General features: G+C 44.2%; 1 long non-coding RNA gene across 4 annotated transcripts in view; it reads right to left on the bottom strand.

Annotated features, from left to right (window-relative positions):
• Nucleotides 1-22,551, bottom strand: part of LOC107053298 — a 60,135-nt gene that overhangs the window by 20,795 nt on the left and 16,789 nt on the right. For all 4 annotated transcript variants that reach the window (XR_003074852.3, XR_003074851.3, XR_005859325.2 and 1 more), the window contains exons 3-4: nt 17,162-17,240; nt 9,471-9,515 (exon numbers count right to left, since the gene is read on the bottom strand). This is a non-coding gene — a long non-coding RNA (uncharacterized LOC107053298). The remainder of the gene's footprint in view (nt 1-9,470; nt 9,516-17,161; nt 17,241-22,551) is intronic.

The raw sequence follows: 22,551 nt of genomic DNA on the forward strand, positions 1-22,551 counted from the left end.
CACACATGTAATATTTTACAAGGGAACAAGTATGCTGAGCGTTTTGGCATTCCACTTTGGTCATTTGCTGGGGGTCAGCCTCATGACCAGTGCTTGAAATGACCCCTTTGGGAGTTTTTTGTTGTTCTTTCTGACCATAGCATGGGACTTTCCCCCATGCTGACCACAGCTCAGTAGGCTGTGCCTGCAGGGCTGCCTGTGTGAGAGTGACCGAGATATCATGGTTGTTGGAAATACAACAGTGAAAAACTTCTTTGTGTCACTACAATAAAAAAACAAAAGGGCCTTGGAAGCCTTAATATCATGGAGCTTCAGCACTGAAGTATATAAGCCCCATGCAGAGTAGCATGCAGGAAAGGATTCAATCAGGGGCTGAAAAGTAGACAGAAGTATTTACACTGTAAATATTGATTTACTGTCAGTCGGCTTTGGTATGCTTGAGTCTACCTGTCTTTAAACTTTATTTACATAGTATGTGAGCTTATTAATTGGGTGCGTGAAATCAATTTTAAGGGTGTTTTAAGAAATAAATGATAAAACGATGACCTATGCAGATTTGAACCCTGAAAGACTGCCAAAAACCCTCAGTGGCTGCAGCATTTAATCCCCAGACGTAGACATGTGAGCTGTGGAAGTGAGATAACCTTTAAAGCCATTACCCAGATGGCGAGCAAGTTTTCAGAATTGGTGCAAAGGAAAACCTTGCTCTTTGGTAACCGAAGTGTGCTGGTGCTCTAAATTCAGCAAAGAAATGGGACGCTGGAAAAGATGAGGTTTTTGATAATTATGTCTCAGTGTGGAACATGCACTGCTTGTTTTTCCATAAAAGGCAAATTGAAAAGGGAATATTATAAATACTAATTGAAAAGGGAAGGGCTGCTTTGTACTGCTGCAAGAAAAACACCGAATTCATCACTTCAAATTGTGTTTTCTCCTGTGCTTCCTACGTTCTGCTACTTAACAAATTGTGAGAACTGTCAGAAAGCTGCTCTGCAAAGCTTTTGGGGTAAATGTTAGGGGATGAGAAGTTCTAAGAGAGGTTTAACCTTTCGGCTCTCCCGGCAGTGACGGTGACACAAATGGCTCGTTAGAGCTGGTGAATGTATTTAGTCAGACTCTCCCAAAGCAGAAGCTGCTGCAAAGAGCACAGGGTGAAATTTATTCTCTGAGAGCAAATCAGCGCGAGGTCGTGCAGATCACGTTTAAGCCTGAGTGCCTGGCCAAGTGCCACGGAACTTAAGTATCTGAATAGTTTCTGGAAGCAGCATGACTCTGCACATCAGTATCATATTAACAAATTACACTCCTGGCCCAAGTCAGGGCAGCAGGACCTAATTCTGTATAAATTCCCTGTAATGCCTCATCCAAGCTGTCGTCTACAACATTCCTCCAAGAAAGAAACTTGAAGGCAGCAACTGGTGGCCATTTTTTACATGGAGACTGATATAAAAGTTAACCCAACTCCAACTCCTGGCTCATCTCCCTGAGAGCTGGATGGGTGGGTTGGCATCAAAGCATTTCTTGCTCTCCTGTATGGCCTCCTATTTGTACTCTGCTTTGTTTTGCAAGCAGCTGGGGATGGTCTGTTCTGTGCCTTGTGCACCAAGCTGCTATTTTTAATGAAGAGCAAGTTAGAAGAAAATATTTAAGCAATACAAAACATGTGAATTGAAAGCCTGAGCAGTTCTGGTGTGTGTGCATGCAGGTGAATGCAAATACCATGGTGACCTTTCAATTTCTAGAAGTTCAAGTCCTGTGGTCTGTTTTATGTTTTAGCATTTTTAAGGCACCTTCTGAAAACCTCCCATCACCTTTGTTTGCACAGAGAAGCAGGTCAGCGATGAGACTGCCTTTTCTGCCGAGCTCCATGGCAAAGGTGTGGCTGCAATGATGCATCCTGTTGACCGAAGCTAGTGATGCCCCCCCTTTGTCTTTTGGGGGCACTTTTTGCTCTTCCTCTATGGTCACTAATGTAGACGAACACGACTCAAAGTTCAGAGAACCTGTGAAGTAGACACTTCATTTTGTTCAGGTTTCCTCTAGTGGGAGGAACTGGCTTCTCTTCAATCTCTTGAATAAAGCTGGTATAAACGTAGAACTGATTCTCATATTGCGATCCATTCCTCATTTACTGAATTAATCACGCAAGTCATCAAGAAAAAACCTTTGAAATGGATTGGTTTTTGTCTTCTGAATTCATCAACTTATTCCTGGGTTTACAATCTTGTATAATGTCACAGCTTCTGGGAAGCTATACTGCCAGCAAATGAAGATCTTGACTAAAGATGGGGAATATACATATTTCTACATTTATTTTTCCTTTATTTACATACCCAGTGTGTACATCAAAATGATGCATAAACATGAATAATGGATGAATTAAGAATGCTTAGCAATTATTTTTAACAGTTAAAGAAAGAAATGAGAAAGTATTTTACATCACAGATTTGTATGTAAGCATCATGTGCTACCATTCAACAAGACCTAGACAGACTGGAGAGTTGGGCATTTAACAAGAGCAAGTGTAGAGTCTTGCACCTGGGGAGGAATAACTGCATGGATCAGTACAGGTTAAGGGATGACCTGCGGGAGAGGAGCTCTGTAGACAAGGATCTGAGAGTCCTGATGGACAACAGGTTGACAGTGAGCCAGCAGTGTGCCCTGGTGGCCAAGGTGGCTGATGGGATCCTGGGGTGCATTAAAAGAGCATGGCCAGCAGGTTGAGGGAGGTAATCCTGTAATCCTCCCCCTCTACTCTGCCCTGGTGAGGCCACATTTAGACTACTGTGTCCAGTTCTGGGGTCACCAGTTCAAAAAAGACAGGGATCTCCTAGAAGGATTCTAACAGAGGGCCACAAAGATGATTAAGGACCTGCAGCATCTCCTGTATGAGGAAAGGCTGAGTATCCTGGATCTGTTCAGCCTGGGGAAAAGACAACTGAGGGAAGATCTGATTAAGGTTTATAAATCTCTAACGGGAGGTGGGAGACAAATACATGAGGCCAGGCTCTTCTCAGTGGTGTGCAGTGACAGGACAAGAAGCAATGGCCTAAAACTTGAACATAGGAAGTTCCATGGAAACCTGTGGAAGTACTTCTTTACAGTAATGGTGATGGAGCACTGGAACAGACTGCCCAGGGAGGCTGTGGAGTCTCCTATGAAGATATTCAAGACCCTTCTGAACACCAACCTATGCAACCTACTGTAGGGTGCCTGCCTGCTTTAGCAGGGAGTTGGATTTAATGACCTCTTGAGGTCCCTTCCAACCCCTGCAACTCTGTGATTCTGTGAATATTTAAAAAGGTATGTAATTTATCTAGGTACGTATACAAAATTCTGAATACATTATAGCAAAAGCTTTATTTACCTCGGAGATAAAACACTTTCCCTTTTCAATTGTTTTTATTTGCTTCTCTTTGTAAAAAATCAGAAGATGTTTTTAAAGTCTTGTTCTATCCACACAGGAGTTATGTTTATCTGCCAATGATTATTCTCCTCAAACGCAAAAGTCTAGAATCAAATGTCCTAAATGTGGCTGCCACTTTTTTTATCCTGTATAATTTGATTTTTTAACAGCTAAAAAAAATCAGGGCACTGCAGACAGGGTACTTAATATGATTTAGACTCTTTCCATGTATGCTGTATGAAATCACTGTATGAAATCCACGCCTGCTGGATTTATGACTCACAAATCAAACGCAGATGCAATATTCAGAGTCAGGATCTGGATGACTCTGGATGAGTAGAAGAAAACATGTCTGAAAATATTTTGCAGTCATTGTGACCCATAAGAGTTATAGTAAGTGTCCTACTCCTTGTCATGGGCCTGCATGTGAGTTATGATACGTCCACGTCAAGAACAACAAACAAAAAAAAAACCCTAAGTATGGAAACTCAAAAAAAAAATTGTCATTTGACTTTTGGTCTACAAAAATCTGTGGAGCCACAGAGGACTACAGAATGCGGTGATCCCCAAAGGCCATTCCTGAGTATGTTCCCTGGCCAGGCACCACCACCTCTAGCTGCTCGTAGCTGCTCTTCCTGGTTCTGGTTATTTCCTGAAATCACTGGAAACAGAACATAATTTTCTAATAAGCTTACTAGCTAATTATGCTGCTATGTTCTAGTCTCCATCTCCATTTCCATTTTTACCTATTCTAGGGAAAAAATATATATATACATATAAACACACACATATATATGAAATAATTTTATGCCAGTAGTCTAAATAAATGCTTTTGTTTTAAATAAATTTAAATCAACAGCATCTTGTCTTGAAAGCTAATAACTGCAAGAAAGCACAGAGAATGTAAGTCTTAGTTCAGAAAAACAGTCACTATTATACCTGCTGTTATTTTACTAGAATTTATAAATGGGTAATTTTTATTATTATTTTCAAGAATGTCCTATGAAACAGAGTCCTTTAAATATTCCTATATTTCTGGTCCTAGAATGAGTAATGACTGAGCTCACAACTGCCTGGAAATGCCTTCAGTCAATCAGAAGCACAAATAAATCCATGCCATAGGACTGAAGGATTGGACGGACCAATGAATATTTGCACGTGCATACAAAAATCCCACATGAGCATTTCAGAAGTAAGTCTGAGGCTAAAACTAGCTCATGCTCATGCTCTCCATTAAATAACTTAAAACATGCACTTACAAAATCCCAAAAGTTGAATTAATTTCTATTATTGTTTGCTCGTTTCGCCTCTCCAAAAGGCCGGCTGCTGCTTCCTGTGTTACACAGGTCTCTACTGCCATCCCCTGCTTATTTGTAAAACTGCTTTTATTCCTGGAATCGTTGGAGCTGATCACTGCCAGGACTTGAGCTGAAGAAAAGACCTTCTGTGAGCTTCTCTAGAGAAATGCTTTTTATTTTGTCAAAATTAAGAGATCACGCACATCTTTTGTCTTGGCTGTCGCCTTGTTTAGTATCAGTGCAGTGATCTAGTCGGGCAGAAATAGGATCATTTAGAAGGAGTCATAGGATGTCCCAGGTTGGAAGGGACCATGAGGACCACCAAGTCGAACTCGCGGCTCCACACAGCACCATCCAGAATCCAAACCCTGTGTCTGAGGGCGGTGTCCAAACACTCCTTGAGCTCCAGCAGCTCAGGGCTGTACCCACTGCCCTGGGCAGGCTGTTCCACGCCCACCGCCCTCTGGTGCACACCCTTTCCCTAACCCCTTTTCCTGCCCCTCCCCTGCCAGCTCCATGCCGTTCCCTCAGGCCCTGTCGCTGTCACAGAGAGCAGAGCTCAGCGCTGCCCCTCGGTTCCCTGTGAGGAGCTGCAGCCGCCATGAGGCCTCCCCTCAGCTCCTCTGCTCTGCGCTGAGCAAACCGAGGGACCTCAGCCACAGCTCACACACCTTGCCCTCCAGGCCCTTCCCCATCTTCATAGCCTCCGATGACACCCCACCTCCCAGGCACTGTCCTCATGCCTCACATACTTGATGTTGGGATGCAGGTAATAGTGCTCTGGGGTTCTGGCCTGCTCCTTTTCTTTTGCAGATGAGAAAGGACAAGGATGCTAATGATAAAGTCTTCAAGAATCTGGATGAAAATGGTGATTCCCAAGTGGACAGATTCAAAGAATTTGTCATCTTCATGGGAGTCCTGATTTGCTGCTGTCATAATTATTTTGAGCACAAAGCAGCCAAAAAGCTGTCAAAATGCTTGCAAGATGCCATCTTTGCCTGTGCTCCATATGCTCCTGCTATGGATCCCATCATCCCTTCCATGTACTGTGATGCAGCTTACAAGCATGCTGGGCTGTAAAAATAAATCTTCCCCAGCTTACATAGAATCATAGAATGGCCTGGGTTGAAAAGGACCACAATGATCATTGAGTTTCAACCCCCCTGCTATGTGCAGGGTCGCCAACCACCAGACCAGGCTGCCCAGAGCCACATCCAGCCTGGCCTTGAATGCCTCCATGGATGGGGCATCCACAACCTCCTTGGGCAACCTGTTCCAGCGTGTCACCACCCTCTGTGTGGAAAATCTTCCTCCTAATATCTAACCTAAACCTCCCATGCCTCAGTTTAAGACCATTCCCCCTTGTCCTATCACTATCCACCCTCGTAAACAGCTGTTCCCCCTCCTGTTTATATGCCGCCTTCAAGTATTGGAAGGCTGCAATGAGATCTCCCCAGAGATGAGCACCAGCCACCAGCTGCACAGAGACTGAAGCAGTGCAGGCACTGCAGCGTGTCATAGGTACACACCCACAAGCAATTTCTTTTCCTTCATCTTCAGGACCATCCCATTTGGTGTCATGCCCGTGCTGTCCTCAAAGCCAGGCAGTTCCTGTCCCCACCCTTTTGAAGCACGCGGCCACTCCGGGGCAGCTGCCACTGCCGCATATATCCAGAGGCGGCCCAAGGGCTGGGTTCTGCTGTGCTGAGTGAGGCTGAAGCTGAGCCACAGGGCTAGCTGAGTCTCCAGCTCAGTCTCCAGATCGTTGTGGTACGACAGTGTGATACACAGCCATGCTGCATGACACTCAGGGGTTGCTGAGTTCATAGTTCCCTCAGCGTTTCTCAGTAACATCCACTCCCACAGACATTACCACTGTTTTTACCACTGGGTGGCACTACATGCAACCTTTTCCTTACTCGTTGGGCCTAAAACTCTACACATCCCTATCGAGACAGAATTTGGTGTTAAGATTCAACAAAATCAAAAGTGTTCTTAACACAGTGGCCATCTTCTCTCTAAATCAGCATCCCATGGAGGGCAGGAGGAGTCGCCCGCAGCCAGCATCTCCCTGAGCCCTGCTGAGCTGCTGCCTCCTGGGCTCTGCTGCAGCCACCCCGGGGAAAGCTCTTCCCCTGGTTTGCAGATCTCAGGTCCCTCGTGCAATTACTGGAGCACAGTTCTTAACACCACTGCCATCTGTTTTAAAACACACCTTTTAAAGGGCATACTGGTGAAAAGCAGCCTTCCCGGCCAAGAGATGAATCTTATTTCTCCAATCTATCTCTAACTTTGAAGAATGCACTGCTCAGCAATGCCATTATATACCATTATAAGCAATGCTGTAATTTCCCATGAATTGTACCTTTTCTTTTCCTGAGCTCCCTGCCCCTGGTGTCCACTATCCACACAATAGCACTTGCTCTCTCATTCCATTCTGCCCCTTTTCCTGACTGTGAGGTTTTGCCTGTCCTTGTAGGACATTTGAAGGTTTGCTTGGCTGCAGCACCGTGCTGAACCTTCTGTAACCAGTCCCCTTCCCAAAATGTGGAATAATCTATATCCTAGCACTGTGCTGAGCTGCAGCACATTCTCCTTTTCAATAGCAGCTCAAGCGTGGCAGGAAATGAGTGGGATATCATTTCTCTCATTGTTCCTGAAGGCCCCGCTCCTGCATACTCTTAGGCGTGTACTTAACTCCTGTTAGGACTCACAGTCCCACTGGTAGCCATAGGGATACCTGGAGAGCTACAAGACCATCCCTGGCAGCACAGAGCTGGTACAGAGGGAGGGAAATGAAAGATGTGGGGCTTTTGCAGTGTCTCCTTTTTCACTGCAGTTCTTTCAGAAGCTCCAACTCCGTGATGAATATTCATTTCAATGTAGTACTGAAAATTCAACTGATGACACCTCAGAGAGAAAATGATCCAGGAATAAAAGAAATTAACATATAGCTCCCACCTTATCATAGAACAAAAGTGACTTTTCAGAATATATTATCAACCTAAAAGCATTTCATTAGAGTCATTTAAACCTCTTTCAATCCACTGATTTTATTCCCCGGTACCATTGATTTTCACCACATCTACCCAGAATGTGCTGCATGTTTCATTCCCTGAGTAAACTTCAGTTAGGTTGCAGAGGTGCTGGACCTGGTTTTGTACCTGCAGTTTAATCTTAGCTCCTAGGCCTAAGTATTACAAAGGATGAGACAGTTTAAGAGATGGTATAAAGCAGCTTTAAGGGAAAGGAAAAGACAACACAACTGGCAGCTCAGCAAATATGAGCTAATGGTTGTGGATAGTGTGTGTTTGTTTTAGTTAGGTTAACAGAAAATAATAGATATGGGAAACAATATGACTTGCACATGAAGATATAGGAAATATTCATCTATGGTGAGTTTCAAAGGAGAAAAGGCTTAAAGGCTCAAAAAGTCAGCTGAGAGCAAACCAGCCAATAGATATTTTTTGTTGTCTTATATAGAGCAATATACATTTGGATGAACAGTAGGTACCTTCCAGTGATTGACATATTCCAGTATCTGTGACCAAGGCTTTCCAACTTTAAAAATGGAAGTGTACATACAGGAGATATCGAATGGCATCAGGTTACCTAACCCTGAAAGCACTTGTGGGCACTCACATTGTAGCATTACCTGAGAGGGTCCCTCATTATACAACCTTCAGAACAATCACAGGAAAAATAAAGATTCATGGAAAAAAATACATCTCCCAGGAAAGCATTGGGTTTATCTTCTCAATAAGCCCAGTTTGGGGTTGGAAACAGGGCACTTCTGCTCATGCCCTCTGAGCATTCCATGCTAGCAGAGAGTACCTTCAACACTTGACCTATATTTCTAAGATCAAGCCCTTCACAACATATGTTTGAGCTGCTTGTTTCCATATAACAAATGGATAGAGGAGGAGGAGGAGGAGATGTGACCTGTCTTTTATGCAGTAGTCTCGTGGTAAAACACTCCTGTAACAGCTAGGAAATTTGCTTACGCCTTCCCCACACATGTCAGCTGAGTATACTATGCAGCAGGATCTGGGCTAGCATTGGTATGACTGCCACTTGGTCCCTCTGTTGTATAAGAGACTAGAGGGGCTGAACAAGAAGCAGTGAGTCCCTGGAGCCTGGCAGATCAAGCATTTTGCCAGCAGTGCAGGTGGCTGTGTCCTAGATACTCCATAAGGGCAGATTTTATATTTTAATCAATAGCTCCTTAAAATACATATCTGGCACAACTGAAAAGATAGTCTTTGCTAGGTGAGCTCCAAAACCACTGAAAGGTTGGGCCACACTCCCAAGCCATTCCTCTCTCTCGAGTCCATGGAGCAGGCTGGAAGGATCTCAGCAGGGCAGGAGGCATCTCCCCCTCTTTCTCCTCTTCCTCCTGCTCAGAGAAGCTGATCACCCCCATAACTGCTGTTAAATGCTGGGTGACTCCTGCTTAGACACATGGAAGAATTTATATCTCTGTTTTGCTGAAGAAGTTTCATGTTTATAGCCCAGGTGAGATTCAGTGATTGCCCAGTGTCCTCTTATCCCCCAGGGCATACATACATGCTCTTAGGCCCCTTTCTGAGGCACCTTACCCATCATCAGGTTCTTGCAGTCTGCTCTCTGAGCCACCCACATGGAAATTAGTCATTACAGCAGCTAATTGACTGTGCTTTTATAAAGCTTTTTCAGGCCATTTTCTTCCCTAGACTCATTCCAATTATTTTTCCCCCTACTTGAGATTATTTTACTCCTGTACCCACCTGAAAACCTCTGGGTCACATCTCTGTCTAGATGCTGGTCATCATCTGTAGGGAGAGAAAAACAACACTTTTACCAGCACAGCTCTTCTGCTCTCCTGCAGATGCTAAATAGCTGCATACATTGTCTTATGCAGCAGGACTAGGCAGTAGAATAGTCTACAGATAGGTTTATTTTTGTCTAACAAACATTTCCATTACATCCAAATAAATACATTGATATTTTTCCTCATGATTTTATAGTTTTCAGTCAACACAATTGCCAATAAATATTTTTATTTTATGACAGGCAGAAATAGATCTCTGAAGTATTAGGTAGCTATTGACTGTTGCATTCAGAAAGAACAAAAGATTCCTGAGAAGAAATGGGTAAGGGAGCTGAGCAGAGATGTGCTGATCCCAAATTAAACAGCTGAGAGAAAGAGAAAGCCCAAAGCTGCGGCTGGAGGGGAGCTGGAGAGGATCCAAAGGAGATTCCAAGTCTCAGGTAAACCAAGGGTAATGCCAGGTTTGTTCTCTGAGGGGTCTGTTGTTGGAGAAAAGATGCATGCCTTGCCCGAGGCTGAGGTTGTAATGTCAATGGCAGGAGGGTTTTAGTCTGAGTTTGGCAGGTACGAGCACAGTCCCTGTGAATCCAGGTGATTCTTCCCATCAGAAGACTCATCCTGCTGCTCCATATAATGGGAAGTAGCACATCCTTGCTGACTGTGTGCTCTCACTTCTGTCTCACCTCCATGAGCTGACAGCACAGGGAAGATAAGGAAGGAGGGGATGAAGCCGGCTCAGCACAGCAGGGCAAGGCAGATCCCTGCTCTGCTGTTTATTTTGTCAATAGCAAACTGAAGGATTTTTCTCCTGCTCTGCCCCCAGAGCTATTCTCCCCTTGGTGCAGGAGGCTGCTGTTCTGTCTTGCAGTTTAACCAGTAACACGTGTCAGCTCCATCTTTCAGTGCCCAGAAGAGGAGCACATTAGTGGCTGAATATGTTGCTTCCAATTTGCTCAGGCTATGCCCAATTACTTCATTAATGAAGCGGTTTCATCGTGGTTCAGATAAAATAAAGCTGTGTTTTAGGTTTGCTTATGCAAGTCCTCCTAACTTTACAGTAGTAAAAATGAAACAATGTTAATTTTCTTTCTGTGAGATATTATCTACAGAAGCAGGAGCAAAAGACCTCTCTGCAGGTAGCCAGTTTTCTGCAGATCTCAGCATTAATGAAAATAGAAGGACAGATCATTTTATTTTCCTGACACTTTTGATTAGGAAAGGATTCCGTTCAGTAGCTTTAAATATCTATCCAATAATGATTTTGGGTTAATGGGTGTGGTATTGCTCTTTTCAGTCAGCACCAAACATCAGCTGTACACGGGGATCAGAGGCAGTGCCCTTTGTAGTGCCAGGCTACAGGAATGCTGACCCATGACCATCACACAAGATGCAGGCCTTGGTTCTGTGGTGATGTTGGAATTAAGATTCTTGCTTGGAAAAACAGCCTTAAAAGTATCTTAGAAAAAGTGCTGGGTTCCCAAATTCCAATTGATAGCAAAGAGTACTAGGTTTTGCAACTGCTCAACATGATAGAAGATTCATGACTAAACACAAAAGCCATAGAGGCTTTGTCGTAGGGTATCACTTGATGTCTATGCACATATTACCTTTGCTTCAAAGTTTGAATGAAGGATAACAGTACTGAAATGGAAAGCAATAGTTGATAATGAAAGCAAACAAGCCATCAGCTCAGCGTCTTAAGTGAGAATAATGCCCGGGGCTTACAGAGGAAAAGAAAGAATCAGGACAGTGGGAAAGCAGAATAGAAGAAATAAAATAGTTTCCTATGGCTATATTTAGAGCTGAAATTGTGAATGCTAAGGAATTACTTGTACTTTTTGCTGAATCATCTTGAGGCAAGAGGCAGAGACCGTGATTAAATGCTTCCTCATATGATGGTGGCTCAGCAGAATAACTCATTGCTACGGGTGCTGCAAGTTTTATATCACCTACAGAGAATATCTACATTGCCCTGATATCTCTGACTTGAGAAGCACTGCAGGACTCTCAGCACAGTCATTTTAGCTTTGCTTTTGTCTTTCCAACAACTGAATTACCTTTACCCTTTGCCCCCTCCATCCCTGGAGAGGTTCTACCTTAGGCTTGTCTTCATTTACCAGGGACTGTCTGCTTTCAAAACAGCACTGGGATGGACACTTAAACCAAGACAGCAGTTATACTTTCCGGCCAGGATCAAATTCCTTTATTGTTGTCCAGATAAATGTAAGTGTATTCATTTTCCCAGGCCGTAGGCAAAGTGCTGTGCACAGGCAGCAGCTGAAGGAGCAAAGGCAGTGGCCCTGGTGTCCTGCAGCCAGCTCTACCCTGATGCACTGGGCTAGGACTCTGCCTTCCTGGTCCTCTCTGGAAAATCTTGAAAGCAAACACTTCAGGACATATGGGGTAGGATGGGGCCCTGAGATAAGTGAGAGATTCTGCCAAAGACAGGCAGGTTTAGCAGACGCTGACTTTAGCCTTCTAAAAGCCCAGGAATTAAAATTATAATTAACAGCTGTGCCAACAGGTTTTGGCTCCAACTAAAAAAACTCTTCACAAAGTCTTGAGCCTTCATTTTCTCTCCAGACCAGCTTCTGCTGCAAGATCAAGGACTATTTGCTCCAGCAGGCTGGCCGCTGACCTACATACAGCAGCAATGCTAAAGGAAAAAAAGGGCAAAGCTGAAATTCCTTTTTAAAAATAATCTAAGTTTAGAAACAATTTAGATGCTGGTGAAGCCATGTGACTCCAGAAGCCACAGACCCTAAAGCCAGTGGTTTAATCTGCACCTGGCTCTTGGCAAACCATGTGCTGCTGCTGATTTTACACCTGGAAATCTCCACTCAAGATGTTATTCATTCTGATTGGTAGAGGCATAGATGAAGGCACATGGAATCCTACGTCTTAATACATATCGGTCTCTGAATGCAGAATTTTGTATTCATTTAAAGAGGTCTGCTCAAATTTACGCACAGTGCTCTGCCCCAAGGAGGTTCCCGTTCCTGACTTAAGGCTCCAGGTACTATGGCAAGACAAGTAAAGAATGTTAATAATGCCTCTCATTAGGTGTCTCTAGTTGCTTACATATCTTTTACCAGTTCTCATGGCTGGGTTTTTGAGAACTGCCCAGTGCTGGACTAACTGTGACCTTGTTGCTTCCAGAGATGGAGGTATTCATTCAAAATAGATCCCAATATGATTGTATCATTTGGGACACAGAAGTATTTTGTTTTCTAATCTTACAGTGAAATATTTTCCTTGTTAAACCATATTAACTCAACCTTATGCTAACCATGAAATAATTCGTCCTGGTAGATTCTGTACTCATCTTGTTGTTACTGAAAGTGGTTTATGTTTGATGATCTGAGAACATAGTCTTCTAATTTCTTAATTGATATCAGGACTTTTAAAAAGTGCATCTTATGTCATATCTAAGCACAAACACCATTACGTGTGAGAAATTACTGGCCATCCATATTGTGATCAAAAGCATACAGCAAGATTAGTGATCATCTGTAGCTCAGCTGTTATTTTTACTGGGTTATCAAAGCTCTGGGGAGGATTTTGTAAAGCTATTTAGCCTGAAGGAAGGGATTAAAGAGGTTTCTCCTCGTGAAACATCTGTTGCAAACGTACCTTCTAATATTCAGAGCCGAAAGTTAAAATTAATCAGAAAGGGGAACTTTCTTTCCTGTTCAGCAGCCATCCCATGGGCCAGTCACCGTTTCCTTCTTTGCCCAAAACAGAAACTGCCCCCACTGCTGTATAGCAAAAGACTTCTCTGGATGCTGTGCCCCTCAGTCCTTAATGGGATACTTCACATTTTTCATTAAGCTCCCTTCCCTTTCACCAACTAATGAGAAACCGGACTTGAAGTGGCTGTTACAGTCAGAAAGGCCAACCACCCGTGATCTTCTCTTCATTCCCTGATCCTCAGACTCTAAACTCATGCTTTTGTGATATATGCATGTAGACTGATGTTTTTTGCAAACAGGTACCTGAAGGAACAGCACCTGATCACGGCTACTTTGACCAACAGAAGCTGAGTATTTTCCCAAATGGAGCCCATTATATACAGTCCTCTTATTTATGTCATTTAAAAAATAATAATTATACTCATTAGAAAAAGAAGAAAGAATGGAATATTAAACACAGTTGGACACTATTAGTTCTGATACAAAAAAAAGTCCAAGCTTTTTCTTCTGTGCCTTTCTTGTCCCCACTCAGTGCTCTCTCAGGCCCACTGACTCCAACCCCAGCTTAAACTGGGGCAAGGACAACTTCTTTCTCCAGTAGCAGATAGGACTGGGTTGCACTGTGCTTTAACTGCTTACTGCATTGCTTTCTGTAATAGCTGGGGAAAGAGGAGATATCCTGTACTAAGTGAGCACATTCACTGAAAAGCAATATATACCATGCAAATTTAAGTGCTAAAAGAAGCTGGATAAAACATTCAGTTTCTTCTCCTGGTTCATGCACAGAAAATTTTAAGAGAAACTGAGGAGACCAGACTTGATGTCCCTCATTCTCAGTGCTATTTATTTGCTAGGCTCAGTGAACTGAAGCTTCAGGAGAGTGAGGAAATGGCTTTCTGGTAGCATCACAGTAGTATCCATCAGTTGCACAGATTATACTGCATTTCTGCCCTCAGTTCTGCCACAGGCAAGTGACAGAAATCTTAAAATTATATTGTTGCCATTGCTGATGTTATTCTGCCAAGCACTGGAGTGGTAGCAGGGCTGGTGGCTCAGCAGAACATCAAATCATAGAATGGGTTGAGTTGGAAGGGACCTTAAAGCTCACCCAGTTCCAACCCCCTGCCATGGGCAGGGCTGTCACCCCTCAGATCAGGCTGCTCAGACCTCATCCAACCTGGCCTTGAGCACCTCCAGGGATGGGGCACCCACAGCTTCTCTGGGCAGCCTGTGCCAGCAAGAGCAACATATGTGTTCTTGTCATACCATGCTCAGAGCAAGGGACTGAATCATCTTGTTTTCCCTGTGCCATGTTCACCTGCTCCAGGGGAGCTGCAGCCAGCAGGCACGAGCACAGAATGTGCTGGTGATGCACCTACTGTTATGAAATAAAGAATCAAGGATACCAAGGAGAGAAGCCCCTAAAGCTGGATCCATGGGGAGCCCCCACGGGAGCCCAGGACTTGCACCGTACTGTTGTCCCGGCATGGGAGAAGATTCTGTTTGCAAGGGCAGGTTGTGGTAACAAAGTAGAAGAGAGATTTTTTTGAAGGCTTTCAGGATGACATACGGAAGAGTTAGAGGTGCAATTTCTGCACTGAGTATGAGCATAAAGATCATAAATAAGAAGGCAGACAGTAAAACAACAGCAAATGCCTGTGCCTACTGGAATAAAGTGCATCTCAAAGATTAACTGGTATACTTATACCAGTCAAACTTTTCTACTGTGGCATGGGCTTTAAGAGGTCCATAGATACTTCATCTGCTTGAGGTCTCACCTGAAACCCTGACAAAGACATCCCAAAACCTGAAAAAGGACACAGTGACCAACCAACCAGAGCTCCCTTGAGGCACAAGGAAGGGGATGGGACAGCAGTTTGAGAATAAGAGAACAGTGAAACACACAAGATCTTGTCTACCAGGAACTGGAGGAAATCCAGAGTCACGTCACAGGGGTCATAAAACAGCCAGTAAATAACCACTATAAACCTGAGCTATATTAAACCTGGTGATATGTGATTAAAAACCAGCTGTCATTGCCCTCGGCCTCTGCCCACAGCCAGGTGACACGCTGTCCCCTCCTCGGGGATGGCTGGGAAGTAGCAGTTGATTTGGCACCTGCAGTGGTAATAAATTTTTTTCCTCCGAATCAGAAAGTATTAAAAACATATTGACAAAATGCACTCTAGATTTTTCTCATGTAATAAATCCACTCTTATATTTAAAGACTACATTTTTTTTTTTCCCTGGCAGAACATCACCGTGGAATATTTCTTTCCTCAGAAGACACTGTACCAGCCCAGTTTCTGGAGGGCCTTAATGGGGTTATGCAGAAGTGCAAAACATGAGCTTCGTGTGACTTGCTGTGGTGGAGGCACAGGAGATGTTCAGGGGACATCCATGGGTTTGCTGGAGATATTGCATGGAGCAAACCATGGTACGACATGCAGGATGGGCCAGCTAATGTAGGATAGTGGTTTGCCAAAGCCCTTCCTACCCTGGGTAAAGGGCTGCACAGCAGAAATGTCCTGCGTTCCCCACAGAGCATGGGACCCCACTCCAGCACTCTCCTGAACACGGCCCGAGGTGGCTGGGAGCATTGACTCACATTGTAAGTTCAGATCAAGTCCTCTCCTGTGGGGTGGGTGTATTTGAAGGAAGTTAAGCCAATCTCTAGGAAGGACACAGCCTGCCTTCAGGGACTGCTGCTTGGCTTTAGAAGACATGGAGCTGTACTCAACCAGAAATAACTATGGTCATGAGTGACATCTGCAGCAAAGCCTCAAAAAGAGGACCAATACCCCGCCTTTCATAACAATCTCGGCTATTCTGTTTGAAATCAGCATCTGTTGGGAAAGTGGCACTCGGTGGTTACAGAGCACTCTCAAGCACAACAGATTCAGGAGCTGTGGTGTGAGTGGTAGCTGCTGTTTTTTCCTACATTTTTGCAAAATAAGTCTGGAGAGGCACGCAGAGTAGTGAAGCCTCTGAAACGCATTGAATTAGATAAGCTGAATCTGCAGTGCAGCATTTGGAAGCTGTTCAGGTTCAGGATGGATAACTCAGTAATCTGGCTGGGTGATAGCAGATTCTGCTGATTTATGCGTGAATCAACTGCTGCTCTTCTGGGTCTCCTTTCTCTCTCCAGTCCTGTAATTCATTCTCCTTCTCCTGCTTAAAGCTGCTGGGGTTTTTCACACTGTAATCCTTCTGTCCTGCAACACACGCCCACGTTTTGAGGACCAGTTTTACAGCGGTGGAGGCGTGGAGGTAGACAGATGAGAGGGACTATTGCACTGGGGCCTGGGGGTAGCACAGCTTCTCCAGGTCCTTACTCCTGTGGGATTGCTGCCGCACCCTTTCCTTAACCAAAACTCTCCCTTTGCAAGAAGGAAAAAGGCTCTGTGTGTCCCACCATTGATTTTTATCTCTGTGTAGAAACAGAGAAATCACAGGGACAAGACTACAACTTGCACGAGGCAGAGGATCTTGCAGCAACTAAAGGGCCAATTGCAGTTGTTGAGATATTCAGAATTAACAGCACTGTGGGGGTGCTGAAGGGCACCCAGGTGAAGAAACATAGCTTATTCTCTGTAATGGCAAAGTGATACCTGGGACAATCTTGCATAACATTATAATCTAGAACTCAAGGTGTCCATGGGCAGGTAACTGCACCCAAACAGTGACTACTCACTGGTTGAGGTTGAATTCACCAGATTTTCAGTCAAAATCTTTTAATGTTGTCTGAAACGTGCTGGAATCATTCCACTGCCTGCATGCTGGTACCTGGGCCCAGGGGCAAAACCTGAGCTGCTCTGTCAGAGCACGGGCAGCAGAGCATCGAGGCTTGTAGTGGGAATAATTAGCATGTAATAAAGGGCAGGTATCAACTGAAGCCAGCCATTCCTGCAGCTCTCTCTCCCTCATGTGAGCTCTCTGGTTCTCAGTCACATACCTGCTGTCACAGTGTCTTCTGCCTTTCCATGACGAGTGCCCATTTTCCTCCAGCCTCCTCTGGCCTAGGCATTGCAAACCTGTGAAAACAGAGCATTTTTGAGATAGCTAACACTGACTGCATTTTGGTTGAAAGGTTTGGTTTTCCATTTGGGGAAAACAGTTGTCCTCCACTGCAGGAAGACATTTAGAGAAGCTGATATCTGATGTTTCTCCAATTCATCACACTTTCTAAAATGTTTCTTTAATAGGTTAGAGCTCAACAAATGTGCAAATAAGTCATGTACATGCAATATAAATTACTCATGGGACTCTAACAACATTCAAGCCTTATGAAATTCCTTTGCCAGGACCTGAACCCATCAATTCAAATAGTTCTGCATAAATCTAGTGTCCTCAAGTCAGAACTGAGACATTTTTTTGTGACAGAGCAGGGAAGGGAGCCCGTGCTTTACTATTTTTAATAGCAGAACAAGAAGTAGCAGACTTTTCTGTTTCCAGGGTTCTCCAGTGAGTCTTTTTCACAAGCAGTATATTTTCTTCTCTCAACATAAATATATTGCTCTCTTGCTGGTTGAAGTATGAAGCCAAGGAACCTAAATTAATCTCATCACTTTAAGCTGAAAGAAGCACCCATACTCCAAGAAGCTAACAGGAATGGATAGCTGACCCAGCATTGAGGCTTCCATGATATTTGGCTCTTGCTGCATGCCTGCTGCCCAGACGTTTCTCTGAATACAAAGGCTATGGTGAGAATTTTGGCTTTATGTTGTGTACACCCACTTCGGCTCACTCCAATTAAGCCATGGACATACGCTGACTCCATTTCTCCTAACAAACATCTCATTGCTGCTCTCACAAATGCAAACCAGCATCTTTCCTGCAGAACAGTCACTACCACTCCTACTTTTGCATGCAATGTATACATACGTGCATCCCAAAGCAAGAAAGAGAAGAAGCTGCAAGCTAAACCAAATGGCATAGATCACATATTGTAGCGATAGACTGAGAATGGAATAATCCAATTTACAGTTAACAACACCATTTTTCATGGAAGCAATAAGCCATGCCTCAGCCAGACTAACTAACTTTTATTCTTTCTGTTATTGCCACCTAAGTCTCACAGTTCTTAGACTATTGTCCCATCAGCCCCAGAAAAAATCAAATCTGGTTTCATATGGATTTGTGCCTTATCTCCCTACACATCTTTACCCCTTTTCTGCCCTCTTGAGGACCTCCTCACTGCTATGTCTGTGCTGAGCTTTCATCCATCTCTCAGCCTTTCCTTGTCTGGTAACTACCAGCTTGAGCAAGAGGTGGTATATACTCTGTCTTGTTCTGAAATATATGTATTTAAATAGATGTCTGGTTTGTGTATGCATACTGGATTGCCTGCCCAGAGCACACATAGCAATTTGCTAGCAGCAGATCAGATACTGCTGAGCACACAGGCAAAACTTTTTCCCATTGGATACCTTCTGCCACAAGACCTGTAGGAATGTAATTTCTTGTGGGACTTTCACTCTTATGACTAATTAAAACCAAATCTGATAAATAGGTCCAGAACTTACTGGCGGGACAGACAGAGAGGTGAGCAGGCACACAGAGGAATCCTTACAGGAACAGAACAAAAATAAATGTATCCACCGACGGCCTTGTCCTCTTTGGCAATTTAGAAAACATAAACACACTCAAATACAAATTTCAAAAAGGACAACTTTACCATCAAGTGGAAATTCGTGTGGCTGTACTGCCCTGCTTCCTACTACTGCGGGCCAAATCTTCTCAATAACACATCCTCTCCTTCTGCTCCCCTTTCTGTATGGGATAGATGCTTCATCAAAGCAAAACCTTCTGTGCAGCAGTCGTATTTTCACCCTGTTGAACTTGCAAAGGCTTAGATTTTCAAAGGAGTGTAAGGCCCAAAATATTTTTCCATGAATTCCAGAGGAAAATCCTTACATCACATCCAATATAAGCATGAACACCGGGGTAACACGTTGTCCTAGATACTTTCAGGCTCAAATGTCTCAATTATTCTAAACTACCATTCAGTGTCTTGAGGCCAAACCTCCAGCAGTAATGTATCCACTGGATTTGGTGAGTTCAGCATGTTTTTGTAGATGATAATGTAAATTCTACCCTGAAATCATAAATAAAAGGCCATTAGTAAGTTCAAAAGTACCCTGCTAAGAATTACAGAGTTTCCTTAGTCTGAGGGGCCCTAAACTAATATATGTTAACAGCAGTCGGACGGTTTCTACGTGGATCCGCAAGATAAAATGATGCAGAGAAGTTTCCAGCACTGCTCACTGATGTATTGGGATGTGCTTGAGAAGGAATCATTTATTTTCAAAAGCTTGCAGTGAAGAAACAGCTGCAAGAAAGGTGCCGGTCAGCCCCCAGCTGTGCAACACTTCCTTTGGGCACCCTACAGCCCAGCCCAGCGATTACAGCCTCTCCTCCCAGATTAAGGATGCTCTGTCAGATTATCCCTAACCCTGAGCAGATTTGCCTTTCACTTTTCTCCCCCAGTTTTCATTGCCCGCTTCCTTTCTCCACCTGTTTACATGAACGACCAAAGCAGATATTTGTGCTGAGCAGAAAACCTCATCCTCCTGCAATACGGATGGGTTTTCAGAAGGTCCTAGTCTTGGTTTTCATCAGGCTTTTGATGAACTGAGGAGAGAAAGCCTGCTGGTGTGTGCAGCACAGTGCCGTGAGCCTGCCAGCAAATTCCTGCATCTGCATGTCACAGCCATCCAAAATAGTAGCTTCAGTCTAGAGGTCGGCATGAGCATGATGCTGCACCCAGATTAATGACCACACGCACTCTGGCAGGGTCAATGAGCCAGGGCAGACTGCTGGGTTAATTCAGGTCCAGGGCTAGCTTGTATTCTAGTTCCAGAGTGACCTGGCTTGCCTCTAATTTGAGTTTCTTTACATGCTGTCATACTGCATCTTCAGACCTCACAGCATCTCTGCCACTTCTGAAATGCGATGTAGTCATTCAGTGCAGCCTTGTCAGATGCAGCAGAGCTATACATAAACATGTTCTATCTATCTGAGTATCAGTGGACTTCTCAGGTGCTTTTGGGAATCCTGCTTGAGAGCAGCTGCTGGTTGCTATTCATCTCACGCAAAGCCTGGACTGACGCATTTTTTGCTGCATCAATCACAAAAGTAAACCAAACTGCAAACTAAAAGGATCGAGTGGAAGTATTAGTGACTGTGCCTTCTACTGCTCTGCCTGAAGAGGGGACAGGCAGAATGAATACCTAAAAGTCTGAAAATCCACTGCAAAATATAAATTGAAGCCTTGAGAACTGCCTACACTTACTTAAAGGATAAAAATGTTAAAAAATCAGGAGAAGATTTACCCATCGTGGCTGCACCAACCTGAATTACTGCCCACAGCCATCTTCTAGCATTACCAGTCATCGAGGCTGAAATACCAGTATTGTGATTGCCATCATTCTCCAAGAAGCATTTGTACTGGTAAAGGCATTATGAAAAACCAACCAACCAAACAAAACCATAAGAGTTTTTCTGATTAATATGAACAGTATAGCAGGACCAAAATTCCATCACTTTATTCGGGGTCTTTGAGGAGCAGACAGAACCAAGTTTCTGAAGAATTGCCTCTTTCATCTCTCAGAAAACTGAGCCTGTAATTATATTCCACATCCTGCTACAGACAGCTTTTATATCATTGCCAGGCACTTGTTCTTCCTAGGTATGTTAACGTGCCATTTCTGAGGTTTTCATAATTTTTAGGTATGGATGATTCATTCTGAGCAGCACTGAAGGAGTCTTGAAAACTTCTTTTTTTTTTCCATGCATTTTTTACAAACTCAGTCACAGCTTCCCATAGACATGAGTTCGAAACAGAGCATGTGCAGCCTCCGTATTTACAGAAATACCTCTGACTTAACACAAAATGAGCAGTGAAAGCTGAATCCTTCCCTGCCACGGCAAACGGGGAAGGAAATGCTGGAAGGGAGATCCTGCGGAGGATAAGAGTGCAAAGGCAGCAAGGAGGGGAGGGGGCAGGCAGGTGGGGAGCGCGATAACCAGCAGGGTTATCTCTGAGGGATGCGTGCCAGGTCATGTGCTGATATTTCTCTGAAGCGGATGATGGGCAGGAGTTTGGCAATAATAAATGGGATAAGAGTGTTTGCGTAAACACGGACAGGATGCGGGCTGGTGCTGTGAAAACAGCTGCAGACACCACTGGTGGAGTGGGGTCTGACCTGCTCTGCTTAAACTGTGGGTCTGACCTGCTCTGCTTAAACTGTAAAGATAGTTCATTCATCATGGAGTACTGCCACTGGAAATGAGCATGAAGAGAGATTCAAGTTCTGCTCAGAAAAAGTATTTCTAAGGGCATACAGTATTTGGGATTGTGTTTTTGTGAAACCCAGTAGAAGAAAGGGAATTTGGGGAAAAAGGAAGTAATTTTTTGTAAACACGGAGAGAATTGGGGGAAAAAGGAAGTGAAGTTTGTTCTCTATCTGTCTTATTTTCCCACAGGACGATCAGTGAGGCCAAGAGGTTTGTTTCAGGTTGTGCAAACCTCCACTTTAGGGAAGTGCATGAGCATCGCAGTGGAAGTTTCAGAATGGAAAGTTCCCCCTTTCAGACCCAGACTCTGCCAGAAGGGAAGCCCTGAGCCAGGCTGGTGGCTCTGCTCACCGTGAGCTCTGCTCCCCTCACACTCATTGTAGGGCAGCTATTTTCAGCCACAGCCATAACACAGGGATAGCTTGTGGTGAGAGTGCGTGGGGCTGTGCTCTGTGCTCTCATCCTCATTCCTGTGCTGATCTTTCACGCTGAGCCACACCAGCTGCACTGCCAGGGCTCTGGGTAGCTATATAGCATGTCTTCCAAAGCATAAATGATCATCACAGCTCCGTGCTTATGATGAGATGCCTTCGACCACCCTCATGTACTCTCGCAGGGATCAGGCAGCAGATCAGACTCGGACCACACATCATGAGCTGAGAGCAGCCACGTTCAGCTTCGGCACACTGCATGTGACCAGGCCAGTTGTAGTGCAAGTGGGCTGGATGTCCAATCGACCGGAAAGAGCGAGCAGTTCTCTCTGGTGTCCTGCCCTGTCCTCAGCAGAGCACATTTTTCCAGAGCCACTGATATTCTTGCAGCAGGGACCTGACTTATGAGTGGTGTCTGTAGGAGCCGCTGCAACGCACACCATTAATCTGTCAGGAATGGTAGTGCCGGCTGCGAGCATGCACAGGGAATCTTTCTGTAAATGCCATCAAACAAAAAGCTGATTTACTTGCAGTTTCCACCTGTTGAAGAACATTAAGCAATTAGCAGTACTGCTTTGGGGATGAGCTTCCAATTGTGGAGGTGCACTGCTGAGAT

This window comes from Gallus gallus, chromosome 4, assembly GCF_016699485.2.
Source record: "Gallus gallus isolate bGalGal1 chromosome 4, bGalGal1.mat.broiler.GRCg7b, whole genome shotgun sequence".
In the NCBI taxonomy this organism is placed as follows: domain Eukaryota; kingdom Metazoa; phylum Chordata; class Aves; order Galliformes; family Phasianidae; genus Gallus; species Gallus gallus.